Source organism: Macrotis lagotis, chromosome 7, assembly GCF_037893015.1.
Source record: "Macrotis lagotis isolate mMagLag1 chromosome 7, bilby.v1.9.chrom.fasta, whole genome shotgun sequence".
NCBI classification, from domain to species: Eukaryota; Metazoa; Chordata; class Mammalia; order Peramelemorphia; family Peramelidae; genus Macrotis; species Macrotis lagotis.
In genome coordinates this window covers 185279147-185293994 of record NC_133664.1, presented here as the reverse complement: position 1 = coordinate 185293994, position 14848 = coordinate 185279147, and the positions used below count along the sequence as shown (strand labels likewise).

Sequence of the window (14848 nt, the reverse complement as noted above, 5' to 3'; positions counted from 1 at the left end):
ATTTAAAACTTTCTGATTCTTAGTCTATTGCATAAAATATTATGCAGATGTATAGAAGTTAAATGTCATGATCAACGTGGTATGGAACAAACAGCTATGGAATTGGTTGGTGAGGATGGATTCGTATTAAGTGATATGAGAAATTTCCCATTTGACTTAGAGGTTAAAGTAATTACAAGAAGCCTATAATAAGATAGTTTTGTCAAGACCATGAAGAAAAATGTAGATGAGAGAGATTTTGTATCACATTAATTTATTTACTTTAGCTTTAATTATTTCACTGAAATGAAAATTAAGCTGCTTTTACCTACTTAAAGACAGGGTCTACTCCAAAAGGTTTTTTAAGGTCTCTTCTGACACTAATCTGTGATTTTTTTTTTAAATTGAAAGGTTTGTATATCACCTCAGTGCACAAAATAAGTGAGTTGAATACCATATTGAGTTTCTTAGTTTATGAGAAACAATCTATATTTCCTTTGCTAGGCTAAATCTTCAGAGGCAAGTGGAGCAATTTAACAGGGAAATAATTTAGGATTATTTCCTGCATATTGTCCAAAATTATGGTAATTGGAGATTTTTGAGTTTATAAGTAAACACTGAAGAGCTTAAGAAAGAACTAATCATGTGATTGTGTCCAAATTTTCAGCATCTTCATAGTTGAAATCTTCTATACTGAATGAGAAATGTGATTATTAGAGTAGGTAGAGAATTTGGAATGTGTAATATGGTAGTAAGAGCAGAGATTTCTATACTTTCTCCTGCTCATGACATCCGTAGTGTCTCAGTAATTTTTTCATGGCATCTCTAGGTCAAAAGAATCCCTATCACTTATTAAATAGTTAAAAACACATTTATTAATGGGATATGTACAACTCTTCAAACCTTAGAATCAGACTTTGCAAAGATACCCTCACATTCTGTTTGACGTTGATTTTTGCACAGAATTAGCTTTTTGATCCCAGCAGTCACCCAAAATCCATCCCTGCAAAAATGTGGCATGGCAAATTAAAAAGTTGTAGAAGTTATTGCTGTAGTCAAAAGTGCATATAAACACAAACTTACCTCTAACATTTGAGAACTGTGAAAGGAAAGTAATATGATCAAATGTTGAAATTGTAAACCTTCTTGAACTAGTTCACAGGTATCAGGATGTTTGTATTTCTCTCAACAATTTAAAATATTCCAGTCACCTGTTGATCCCTATGATTTTGCTGCTGTATGATGAACTATGTGTCTGGGTATTGGATAGCATCTCTATATGGAGATCTTTGGAGACACATAAGGTATAGGTGTAAAGGAGCTGAGAATCTGGGAACTGGAATCTGGGTTGTAGGAGAGAAGCCCCAAAAGGGGGAATGAGAGAGAGAGTTATCACCACTTAAAAATTTTACTTAGCTTCAATTCTGTCCCCAAATACAATGGAAGAGGCTCTTGTGGTCAGATAATGTTAAAATGATAGCTAACTTAATTATTATTTTAGCTTGTTGGAGAGAAAGCCAGCATCCAATTGCTTTATCCTCCTTGGAATTTTGGAGAGGCAGAGAGAAGTGGGCATGTTTTTGAAATTTCTTTACTTAGACTAATTCCCCTGATTCTAAGGTAAATAATATATTGTCATACATTTATTTTATTTCCTTGGAATAACATAGCCTGCTAGTCGCTTCTACCTCTTCATCTTTCCTTATCTTACCCCACCTCCCACAAGACTTTGTGCTTTATATAGGAATGACAATCTGATTCACTGTTCTGCAGAAAAATTCCCCCTGGAAGTAGTAGTTTTCTTAGAGTTAATATTGCACAATCAGTTCTTTTTGAGGTTTAACTGATTCTTAGAAAAAATCAATCTTCCATTTAGACTTAACTTTTATTTCATCAGTGAAAGGTTTTTCGAAATTTGTTTTTCCTCTGTTTTTTCTATTTTTCTCTACCCTACTCTTTCATTAAAAATAGTATGTGGATTAAGCAACTGAACCATGATGACCTGATATAATTCAATCAAGTTATGAAGAGTGAATATATCAGAAGTTAGCCTACTTTTCATAAATATATACACTTCTAAAATTTTTATTTAATTGTGTTTTTGAAGGGTATTGAGGATCAAGTGACTTTCCTGGAGTTTTTGATGTGACCTTTGAACTCAGGTTCTCTTGACTTCCAGGACCAGTGAGTGCTGTATCCACTATAGCTAAAATCCTATTAATTGTTTGTTTTATATCAACTACATTTCTTAATAATATTCCTTCTTTCTCCCATTCTGAGTCATCTCTTATAACAAAGATTTTAAAAGAGAAGAAAATAATGAACAAACCTAATAAAAAACATAAAAAACAAACCTAAATAAAACACTAAACCAAATTTGACATGAAGATATGCATTAAAATTAGTTACCTTTAATGTTCGAAAGATCTGAACATTTGCTTTTTTCCCCTCACATCAAATTGAAAGATATTTGAGTATTAGAATTAAAGAATTAGAGTATTCTTAGAATATTAGATATAGTAAATCATTCACATTTAGTTAGCACTTGAAGTTTGTAGAATGCTTTTCTAATAACTGGGTAAGGTGGGATTGTTCACTGAGCCTGCCTTGTTGATTCAGGTTCAGTGTTGGATAGAAATGAAGCATTCCTTGGTTATTCAACATTTAACAAAAGGAGATTTTGTTAATCATATTAGAGAACTTCACAGAGAATTTCCAATTGCTTAGCTTGGGTGGACACCCCCCCAAAACACCCATCTTTAAAAAGAAATTCATTGGGTCAGTCAAATAAGGTATGATGATTCTGTAGTTAGGAACAAGTGTAAAGGACATGAATCAAGTGGGTAGGCCTGTTTTATACTCCTTAGATGACCAGGAAGCTGTGCAGAGAGTCTTCTGAGCTATTCAAGTCTTATAGTCTTTCAGGGAAAAGTTGAACTAGATCACACTGGGAAGAAAAGGGAATCCTGGATAAAAGTGGGTTCTATCACATAGTATGGCTACTACTCTTCCTAATGCAGATTTTTCATCTCCCCCACTGTCACAAAAATGACAAATGATCCTAACCCAAAATTCTGTTCTACAAGCAGCATTTTGCCACACCTGCCTTTCTATGGATGTGTTAAATAACAATGATAGCTAAGATTTACATGGTGCTTACACAGTGCAAATTATTATTTATGATCTTTTGATCCTCACAACCAACCTGAGAGGTAGGAGTTGTTCTTAGCCCTATTTTATAAATGAAAATGCCGAGGCAGAGATTAGTACCTTGCCTTGGGATCATGTGTCTAGTAGGTATCTGAATAAATGTTAGTAAATATATGAAGTCAAATTTGAACTTAAGACTTCCTAAGAGGAACAAGAAGGGGTAGGGAGATTAAGGAGAGAAGAGAAAAGGTAGGGAAAGAAGGGTGAAACGTAAAGAAAAGAGGAAGAAAGAAAGGGGCGATATCTTGCATTACTTTATGACCAACTCACTTCCTTTTTCAATCATATTTCCAGAATGAAATTTTATGCCATTTATTATAGGAAATTTATGGTTGGTAATATGCTTCAGGGACACTAATGGTCCCTCTATTGCCTTATGGGTCATCTATGTTTCAATTCTTCAAAGTTGTGATTCATGATTCATAGCCATAAAATCAGAAAATTTTAGTATTTAAAAAATTGGGAGGGGTTATTTGAAAAAGCTTGTGTGTGGGGGCTCATTAAAAGTACTATATAGTTTCCCAAATGCAGGCTTATTCTATGTTCTTCCTCTAGGAGAAAGCAAGCCAGCATTTTTTAAACACTTATTTTGTGCTAGTCATCTTTGAGCCCATGGAGTTTACAGTCTGCAGGGAGAAGAACACACCCAAAGGGGAGCTGAAAAGTGGTGAGGTAAGGAAAAGGGAACAATGAAATAACATTGCTGGGAGACACATTTCTGAAGCCCAGAGTATATATGGAACAGGTATTTGCGGGGAGTGAAAGTACTTTGGTCTGCTTCTCTAATGAATAGAGACTTCTGGTGGATCTCAGCAATAGGAAAAGAGAATCAGGCCTTGCAGAGGGACATTTCTTCATGAGGAGTCTGGAAGACTGAAAGGAGAATGAACCTAGCTTATTGTCCATCCTCATAGCTTACCTGAGAAAGCCATATTTTTTTAAAGAAAGATTTTATTTATTTTGAATTATACAAAATTCCCCCCATTCTTGCTTCCCCCCTGCCCCACAGAAGGCAGTCTGTTAGTCTTTACATTGTTTCCATGGTATACATTATCTCAGCTGAATGTGATGACAGAAATCATATCCTTAAGGAAGAAAAATAAAGTATGAGATAGTAAAATTACATAATAATATAACTTTTTTTTTTTTTTTTACGGTAATAGTCAGATGATATTCTCCATTGCAGAGAGCTCAAAATTGTCCCTTGCTGTTGTACTGAAGGGATGAGCAGGTCCATCAGGTTGATCATTGCCCACACGTTGCTGTTAGGGTATACAGTGTTTTTCTGGTTCTGCTCATCTCACTCAGCACCAGTTCATGCAAATCCCTCCAGGCTTCCCTGAATTCCCACCCCTCCTGGTTTCTAATAGAACAATAGTGTTCCATGACATACATATACCACAGTTTGTTAAGCCATTCCCCAATTGAAGAACATTAACTTAATTTCCAATTTTTAGCCACCACAAACATGGCTGCTATAAATATTTTTGTACAAGTGATGTTTTTACCCTTTTTCCATCATCTCTTCAGGGTATAGACCCAGTAGTGGAATTGTACATTTCTCTTGCCCTTTGGGCATAATCCCAAATTGCCTGAGAAAGCCATATTGACCAACTGACCAATACAGTGAGCTGTCCTTCTAGCTACCTGCCATAGTTTGTCATTGTTAGGCAGGTATCTTTTGCATGGTCATGGATTTCATTTAGAAATCTTTGTGTTTACTAGGTTTTGATAGTTTTAGTATGCTATATCTGTAAATAACACATGGAAGACTGTACCACAGTCTTTTGGGTTTGGGGAAGAAGGTATGTCTTTCCATTTGGACTCCACACTAGACATCATACATAAGCAAATATCTTAGAATCAATAATAATTATGAGATTTAATAAGATACTTATTTCCCCCACCCAAACCCTATTCACTCAGATACGACATTAATGTAAGCCCCTTGATTCTGTATCAATATAATGTGCCAGGTTCAATTCCTTACAGTAGTTCCACCCTGGACCCTACCCACCCAGATAAACACCCTTCCCAACAGTGTACCCTAAAGACTGTCATTGGCATTTATATTTCCAGGTCCTGACACAATACTTGGCAATAATAAGCAACAAATAAAATGCTTTTCCATTTCATTTCAAAATGCCTTTCAGGGTCAGAGCTGAGGAGTTTTAGTGTCATCTGAAAATGTGACTGCCTTGTATGTTATCAGCTATTTATTGTCATCAGTCAATAAAAAGCAATTATAAACACACTAGAACTCTTTTTCCCCCAAGGGTAACCATTAGAAATCATTATTAAGAAAATTCCTTTTTATTTACCTATTTTGTGAGTTCAAATCTGCCCTCAAGACATTTACTAGCTGTGTGACCCTATTTGCTCAGTTTCCTCATCTGTAAAATGACTTGGAGAAGGAAATGGCAAATTATGTTAGTATCTTTGCCAAGAAAATTCAAAATTTGACTCTTCCCAAGTCAACTAACCTTTCAGTGTCCCAGACTAATCTTTACGTCTCTAAGTTATAGATTAATTATTGAGTTCTTGAAGAAAATTTCCATATTGGGAGCCATATAAAACTTCCAAGTATTGGGGGAATAATGTAGTTATAGTGGTAGAAACTATTTCAGAGGCCATCCTTTTTATCACACACATAGATTACATTTTCTGACTGGTTTTCCAGTGAGCTAACAGCTTATCTTGATTCAGCAGTTTCCATTTTGACTCAAAAATTATTTTTTTTTCCAGTGTGGTTGGTTGGCATAGGTCAAAAAGGGTTCAGATTAAGGCTCTTCTTGAAAGAAGGTAATAGCTAACATGTATTTTATACTTATTGGATGACAAGAGGTGTTCTGTTTTTTTTTTTAATAGCTAACCTCAATCTTCTAGTCTAACTGGATATTCTTTATTATTTATATGAACTTGAGATAAAATTAGGTTGTTTTTGTTTTTCACTCACTTTATAGCAAGACTGTTCTAGAAGTACATATATATATGCTTTTAGTGTTTGGTGAAGTAGACCTTTTTTGGTTGGTTTAGCCTCCTAAAAGTTTCTCTGTCAGAGCTGTCACCACAATGGTAAATAGCAATTGGTTATTCCTCATACATAATCTAGTCAGTCCTTTTGATTCATCCCCATTGAAAAACTGTAATGAGGGGATCAGTTCTTTTCAGTATAAGATTCATAGTAAATGGAGCTCATTTTTAAGAATTTTAGATGCTTTTTCTATAGCTTATTCCAGGATGTATCAGTAAACACCTGTAAAGTGTTAGTTACCTTAATCTTTGGGAAAATAAGAAATATAGTTATGGAACAAATTATCTTTTAGGAAACATCTGCAAAAGTTGTCAGAAATTTTTTTGCTCTATGTCTATATTAGTCTTTTTCCTAAATTCTGATACTGTATTTATAACATCTTTGAAACTGGCAGTAACCAGTTGCTTTGTTTTTTCTTTAAACAAAACTGCTGAATATAAAATTAATTATTTTTACATAGAGTACTTTATTTGAGCAAAAAACTTCCTACAGTTTTAAATAAAAATCTTGCAAATAAGAAAAATTTCCACATGCCTCAAATAATAATGGCCCACTTATTGGGGTGGTTGAAATATAAGAAAATAATTTGTCTAAAATTTATCATTACTGGATTTGACCTTGAGACAGTTGCTAATCTTACCATTCAAATATTCATTTTTTTCACATATACTTGCACTAAAACTTCAATTCAAAAACTTCCAGTTTAGAATGATGACTCTTAAATAACTATCATTTAAGTTTCCTTGGAAACATATTCCCCTCCTCTTGATCCTCAATCTCCCTTCTTATGTTTTCTGCTAACAGTACAATCAGAGAGATGTTTCTTCAATAATACCTTGAAACTCTTGTGATATAACATTGAATGACATCTTTTTTTAATTGAAATTTTATTTATTTTTCCAAATACGCACAAAGCTTTTCAACAATAATCCACTAGCAAATTTGTGTGTTCCACATTTTTCTGTCACCCCCCTTCCCTCCTCCCCATGACAGCTTACAATCTAAAATGTTGTAAATGTATATTCCTGTTTAATATAAATACATATTAGACATGTAGTGAAAAAGGAATTAAAATCATGAGAATGAAAAACCAGGAGAGAGAGGCAAAACATAAAAGAAGTTTTAAAAGGTGAATATAGCATGCTATGCTTTGCATTCAGACTCTCATAGCTTTTTTTCCTCTAGATGTAGGTCCACCATAGCACTTCTCTCAGGGTTATTGATCTCTGAACTGCTGAGAGGAGCTATGTCTATCAGTTGATTATCTCACAATTTTGTTGTGTTTATGTGTACAATGATGAAACTCATGTTAAAAGTAGGAGACTACATATCAGAGACAGTTAAGAAATATACATTCAATGCTTAATATGTACAAAGCACTATGCTTGGTACATGAGTAAAACAGTCCCTCTCAAAAAACTTAACATCTGTTTGCTGTAGTGAATAGGGGAAAGGAAATTAAGTACATGTTCACAGAGGAGAAAAATAAAGATTATAGGAAGAGTGAAAGAGCTATTCAACTGCTTCATATGTCTCAATATCCACTAATGGGCTCCTCCTGTGAGTAAATTGCATATTCTTCATATTCTGTGGGGTGAAATAAAAGTTGTTCTATTCATCTAGATTACTACCTTAAGTGCAGCAGGAGCTAGGACTTCGATACCTATGAAGAGACCTGGATCTGAGCAGAATGAGATTTTCCTGGAATAATTTTAGGTGGAAATAATGAACCAGAGACAAGACTCTGTGAGGGTCAGATCCTATGAGTCTTGTCTTCTTAATCTAGTGAGCAATTTTGAAGGACCACTGCCTAATCAAGCAAGGACAAAAATCTTATCTGAATCTTTTCTCTTTATGCACTACAGTTTGGGGGAAATGAGGATGGGAAGAAAACTAGCTCCTTCTTTTGTTCAAAAATTAAACTTGAAAGAACATTTGAGAAAAGGAAATAACAATACTTTAACTATGTGCATTACAAAAGTAGTTTGCTTTTCATTTGAAAACAAGCTAGTTCCTTCTGCAAAAGTGACTGCTAAACTTTCTATGACTTAGAATGAGGGTGGTATTGAGGAAAAAAAGAGATCTTGGACTTCTAAAAAAGGCATATATACTCAGGTAAGAAGTACAAGAGGTAAAGAATTAGATAAAAAGAAAAGAGATGGGGTGAAACTTCCAGTGGATTATGTGAATGATAAAACTGGGAAATACTATTTTGAGTCAAAAAAAAAGTGTGATAATAAATGGATAGGACCATTTCATGTGGTTCATAAGCTGACTCTGGCAGTTTTTCCAAAGGAGGACATCCAAAAATATTTTAAGCATTATCATCACCTTTGGAATAAATATAGCTTCTCAATAAGGTTAATTTGTATGCATTATATATATATATATATATATATATATATATATATATATATATACAGATGTATTTATATATCTATTATAACCTATATATCATTTGTATTATATTTATATTATAATATATTATATATGATATGTAATAGGTGATGTTTTAGTTTGCATATCATACCTGCAACATTGTAACATGCATATTGTATGTAGGAAATACTAGTATATAATGCATATACATATTATGTTATTTATATAGTTACTGTATTTGAAGGGTCTGAAGGCCTTGGGGTATTACTTTTTTTTAAGGAGGAGAAATGTTCATTATATAGAATAGAAAATAAATCATTTTGATACTTGTATGTCTATGAAATGGAATATGACCATCAGCACTTCTTTTTTTTTTAAAGAAAGATTATATTTTGAGTTTTACAATCCCCCCCCCGCATTCTTGCTCCCCCCCCCCCACACACACGCAGAAAGCAGTCTGTTAGTCTTTTACATTGTTTCCATGGTATGCATTGATCTAAGTTGAATGCATCACCACTTCCAATATCTTGTACTCTATATAGGGGTTAAAGTGCTTTAGATATATTGACTCACTTGTGGCTCATGGGTGGTTTAAATAATTTACCTAAAATGTGAATTTATCTTTGATGACTCTGACTTTTCCATGGTGCCTTCCCAGGAATTCACTGTAGCCAAGGAAGAGAAAGTGCAAGTAGTCCCAACCCTCTTTTTCCAAAGATGGAAATAGCAGACTGCAGAAAAGTCCTTTGACTCCAAATCCAGCACTCTTTTCCATCAAGCTTTACTTTCCACTCATACAAATTTCATAAAGGAGTGGTTTTTAACCTTTGTGGGTCGTAGACTCCTTTGCTAGTATGGTAAAGCATATGAACGCCTTCTCAGAATAAGCTTTTAAATACATAAAATAAAATAGTGGTTAACAATAGTTATCATAATTTATTAAATGAAATAAATTTACAAAGTTAAGAACCCTTGTAGCATTTATTGGACATTCATTTAATTGCACTAAACTCTGGATATACTAAAAAGTGGAAATGAGTCCCAAATCTCCTGGTATTCACTTTCTAATGGAGAAGACAACAAATAGGTTTGTATTTAAGCTTTTTTTTTTAAGTTGTTAATTTGAATTTAGCAGAAACTTAATTTAAAGAGGCTTAATTCAGGAATATTGCATTTTATTAAATTCTAAGAAACTACTAGATGTGGGTGAGGTTTAATTCCTGCTTTTGAAACATATTAACTGTTGACCACAGAGTAGCCACTTCTTTCCCTATCTCAACCACATATAAAACTATAAATGGTAAACAAATTTTTATTCCAAAATAGTAGAGGGAGTTTTGATACAAGGAAATTGTTCCCTAGTTGGAACAATTTAATCCACCTTAAGGATGCCTCTGTTTCTAAAGTTAAGAAAAATTTAGAAAATTAGATAACTCTAATTAAAGATTGAAAATGTAGTTGTCAATGTAACTTAACTAGAAAGTAATGCATAGTTTTTATTAGTATTAGAAATCTCTCGAGTATTTTATGATTTATTTCATTTGGCTAATTATTGTGGAAAGTATGACCACATTAAGTTTTTTTTTGCAAATGTGTTCATATTCATATTTAGTTATAATTTTGTTTAATGTGCTGCTAATAAAAATTACCAATTAATTTGAGGGTCTACAATGTTGTATCTTGTGATTCAGAGTTAATATCCCTCCCCCAGAGTACTGTGAAACTGACTCTAAATTGCCTTTTTTTCTAGTCAGATGTCCATTAGGGAAACAATGAGGAAAAATGTGGGAGAGTTATCAAGTTGGAAAAGACATCATTTTGTCACTTCACATATTAAATAAGGAACATATTACAGCAGGCATGAAAAGTAATGATGTAATCTGTTTAAATTCTTCTAGTAATTAAAAGCAAAGTGTATGATAGAGTTGCCCACAAATTGTCATTCTGTCACAAGGCAGCTATTGAGAGGGGAATAAGAATCCTGAGAAAAAAGGGAGAGGCAGAAATGAGTAGAGATAGAAATATTAGGATCTCATTTCAAGAAAAGAAAAACTAATTTCAAGTTTGATTTTTCTTTTGTACCCTTAGTTTTTTTTACATTCTACCCTAGCTATTTAAAAATTTAAATATCTTTTTTAAAAAATTTTATTTGAGGCAATAGAGTTAAGTGATTTGCCCAAAGTCACACAAGCTAGATAATTATTAAGTGTCTGAGGTTGGATTTGAACTCAGGTTCTCCTGACTCCAGGCTGGTGCTCTATTTACTGTGCCATGTAGCTGCATTCTACAATTTAAATATCTTTAAAAATAATGATACTGTTTATGTAATACTTTATAGTTTATGAAATGCATTACCAAAAAGTTTTGACAGCTAGATAATTTAAATACTATAATCTCCATTATATATAATATATTCATATAGTACATTCATATAGTATGCCAATTAAGTAAAATTGATGTATTCTATTTTGATTAGGTATTTAACAATTTGTTTTTGGAGAAGAGAGATCCAAGAAACAATTTGAAGAGCAGATTATCATGTTACCCAAACGATTATAGAAATAGAGATAAATGACATTAAACTTCTGTAAGTTTAGATTTAACATAAAGAAATCTTTACTGACAGGAAGGATGATGAATTGAGAGACAGGTCATCTTGAAGGTTACGTTATCTTCATCCTTGGAATTATTTAGTAATAGGTTAGATAATCATCTGCCTTTCTTATCCCCCTAGGCAAAAGTAATAATTCTCTTCTTACCTTACTTGTACCTCTCCATAAAACATATTTCTTCAGGTACAAGCTTTTTATTCCCTATTCTAAGCTCCAAGAAGAGAAATCAAATCTTGATCATCCTTCATTTTTACATAGAGTTTTACATAGACTAATAAGAACAGGTTTGTTGTTCCTGTCTACAGTCATCAACCTGAATGAATGACCTCCTGAGGTCCTTTTAGATTTATTGTTTAATTTGTTCATTGTTTGGTTCCTTTAAATCAGTAGAAATCAAACTTAAATTTTAGGGGGGAAATGATTATTCTTAAAACCTTATTTTGCAATCAATTCATGTTTTATTTGAGTTTAATATGTTGAATGAATGAATTAATTGAATGAATTTAAATTTAATATGTAGAATTAATATAAATTTGAGTTTAATATGAATTAGTTTAGAAATGTTGAAGCCATGAAAGCAAAATGGAACAACTGAATGCTGTGATAGGTCTTCTTGTGGAAGAGACTCATTTCTAATTTCTCATATCTGACCTTGTTATTCCTTGCACAAGACAATCAAATCTTATGATTCTGGGCATTTTATTTCACTGACTGTTATGCATACCTGGAACTCTTTCTCTTGGCTTCCTTTGTGGCCCAGCTAAAAACCCCAGTTCTACAAGAAGCCTTTCTTGGTCCCTCTTAATGCTAGCTCCTTCTTTCTATTGTTTATCTCCATTTTATTCTGAGTCTAGCTTGTTTGAAAGTTCTTTTTAATTATTCTCCTCCATTGGATTATGCTCTTCTTGAGAATAAGGACTGCCTTTGGGTTTTCTTTGTTAAAGGCCTATTTGCCAAAGGGCATGGAAGAAAAATGTTACTCAAAAAATGCTGACTTGGTTAGTTTAGGATACTTTTATATATAATTTATATTTAGAGATGAAGGGGGATAAACTTTGCATCTAATTTTGTCAATAAACTCTGTTAAAGATTTCAAATCTCATATTGTTTCCTCTTCCCTCAATGCCATATATGTATATTTCACAGCATGGTGTTAGAAAGAATACTGCCTCTGTATTCAGAGATCCTAAATTCCAGTCCTACACTGAGGTAAGTTATTATTGTCCATGGGTCTTGGTTTTTTTTAAATTTTAAAATGAGGAAGTGAGAATAGAGGACTTCCAAAATCCCATCCAGCTCTAAATCCATGATTCCTTATGAATTTTCTCTCTTTGATTTTTTTTTAATTGGACAAATAGTTCACCTTTCCAAGTTCCTAATGTTCTTATAAGATTTTTAAGGCAGATGGTTAGGTCTTCTCTCCCCTTCCCCAGCCTTTTTTTAAAGGTTATACAAATGTTTAAAGTTCCTCTGTTAAATAGGTGATTTTTAATATTCTAACATTAAAAATTGAGTTTCTGAAGTCTAGGTCCAAAATCAAGAAGACCTGGGGTTCAAATATCGTCTTTCACATGAATTAAATTATGTGACCCTATAAAATGGAAATAAGAGCACCTACCTTCCAGGGTCTTTGAGATACTATTTGCAAAATATTTTGTAAAACTTTAAAGCATCATCATCATCACCATCATCATCATGCACTGAGCAATGAGAAAATTGGTTTCTAATCTTCACTGCCATTAAAATACCTGTTGGACCTTGGGGAGAAATATTTAATTTTCATCTACACAATGAGAAATTTGGGAATAGATTTTCTCGAAGTTCCTTCCATCACAATAATTCTATGATTGCACATGGCTGTGAATTTAATTTTAAGTATTATGGAGAAATAGTTCAAAAACTAACAAATCCTGACCAGGTTGAATTAATAAATGCTTATCAATTCAATGAATGCAGTTTCAATTTAATACAGTTAATTATGATTCAATTTTAACATTTGATGCCTTGGTTGGAATGGCCCCCTTTTTTTTGACCATTTATTTTTCTGGCCTCTCCTCTACTAATGAATTGAACTGAATTGGAAAATTATCTGGAAGCAGCTTTAGGAAATAATTTTTTATCATTAATTGAGCAGGGCACAAAAGAAACAAAAGAAAAAAGTTAAAGAAGTTTAGAATTTTATAATTCTGAAATAAAGGGAAATTAGAAATCAGAATTCTTACTCATTTCACTTTAGAAAGCATTGACCAAATATTGATACCATATTCTGTATAAATATTTATTTTAAAAATTACTTGCTTTACAATATTCTACTTAAATTTAAAGATTGGCATGAACAGTGAAGCTGTCAAGAATTGCTTTTATGAAACATCTCAATAAACACAACTTTTAGGGCTAAAAGAAACTGATTAAACTTAGAAGTGGCTTTATAGACAACCAGACAGAAATGTTTGTAGTCAAGTAAGGTTAATCCATGAAGCATTTATTAAGCACTTATTATGTACAGGAATTATACTGAAGACAATACGCTAATTGCATCTATTTAATTAACTTGTATATTTATATATATATATATATATGTATGTACATATTGAAATTATATAAAAGATATTATCTTTAAAAAATGCAAACTGAGATATCAGCTGCCTAATTGAGAATCCCTGGAAGATATTTCACAGAATAATTTGAGTTTGTAGAGTCATCTAAAAACTTTCCCCTTTCTTAACTGAGTGTTGTGTATAATTAATCCTTCTTTGAGCCAAATCTGATGAGAGTAAGATTCAGAAGATTCTCACCTCCTCCATTCTTCCCCTCTATTGCAATAGGTCTTTTGTGCCTCTTCATGTAATGTGATTTACCCCATTAAATCTCCTCCATCCACCTGTTTCTTTACTTTCTCCCCCCCCCCCCCCAACCTTTTAAGGAGATAATTGTTTTTAAATCATTCTGTCAGATTCAAGGGCAAATCATGAGTATTCATTACTTCTAGATAAGTAGTTTCTCTCTAATAGAGTTACAAAACTTAAGAGTTTTCTTTTCCCTTTTTCTCCCTTTTCATATATATCTCTTGAGTCTCCTATTGAAGTCTAAATTTTCTATTTTGTTAAATGTCCTTCTTTTCCCCTGGAAGAGAAGGATCAGTTTTGCAGGATAGTGAATTCTTGGCTGCATTCCAAGGCAATAGATATTTTGGAATCAGAGGTGGCTAGAGAAGACTAGGATAGAGTGAAGGAAGGAAGGTAGCAATTGACCTCAGCTTTGAGAAGAGCTTTCCCCTATGCATATAGAATCCCTATGTAGATGACTTAGGACATAGGAGAAATAACTAGTAACCCAGTTTGGTTGAAACAAAATATATATGAAGGGAAGTATGTGGAGTACATCCAGGAAGGTAGGTTAGAACCAAATTGTGGAGGACGGTATATGTTAATAGGAGAAATTTATATTTAATTTTAAATTATAAATAAAAGTATAAATCAAAAGCTCTAGTCTAGAGCTTCTTGATTCATTAAAATTTTGTTTCTCCCCTTCTCCATTGATAGAGCCACCACTCTAGTTCAGGTTCTTATCACTTCTTGCTCAAAACAACATTGGGTGTTTCCCTTCTGTTAACTAGCATCTTTTTAGGTTCTTT

At 33.0% G+C, this 14848-nt stretch overlaps 1 protein-coding gene across 8 annotated transcripts in view; it reads left to right on the top strand.

The window, feature by feature from the left end:
• RASSF8 (Ras association domain family member 8) overlaps positions 1 to 14848 on the top strand; it is an 85667-nt gene that overhangs the window by 50554 nt on the left and 20265 nt on the right. For 2 of the 8 annotated variants that reach the window (XM_074194211.1, XM_074194207.1), the window contains exon 2: positions 12361 to 12423. The exons of the other annotated variants lie outside the window; for them this stretch is intronic. The gene's annotated coding sequence lies outside the window, so the exon portion shown is untranslated. The remainder of the gene's footprint in view (positions 1 to 12360; positions 12424 to 14848) is intronic. 8 annotated transcript variants of the gene reach the window in all.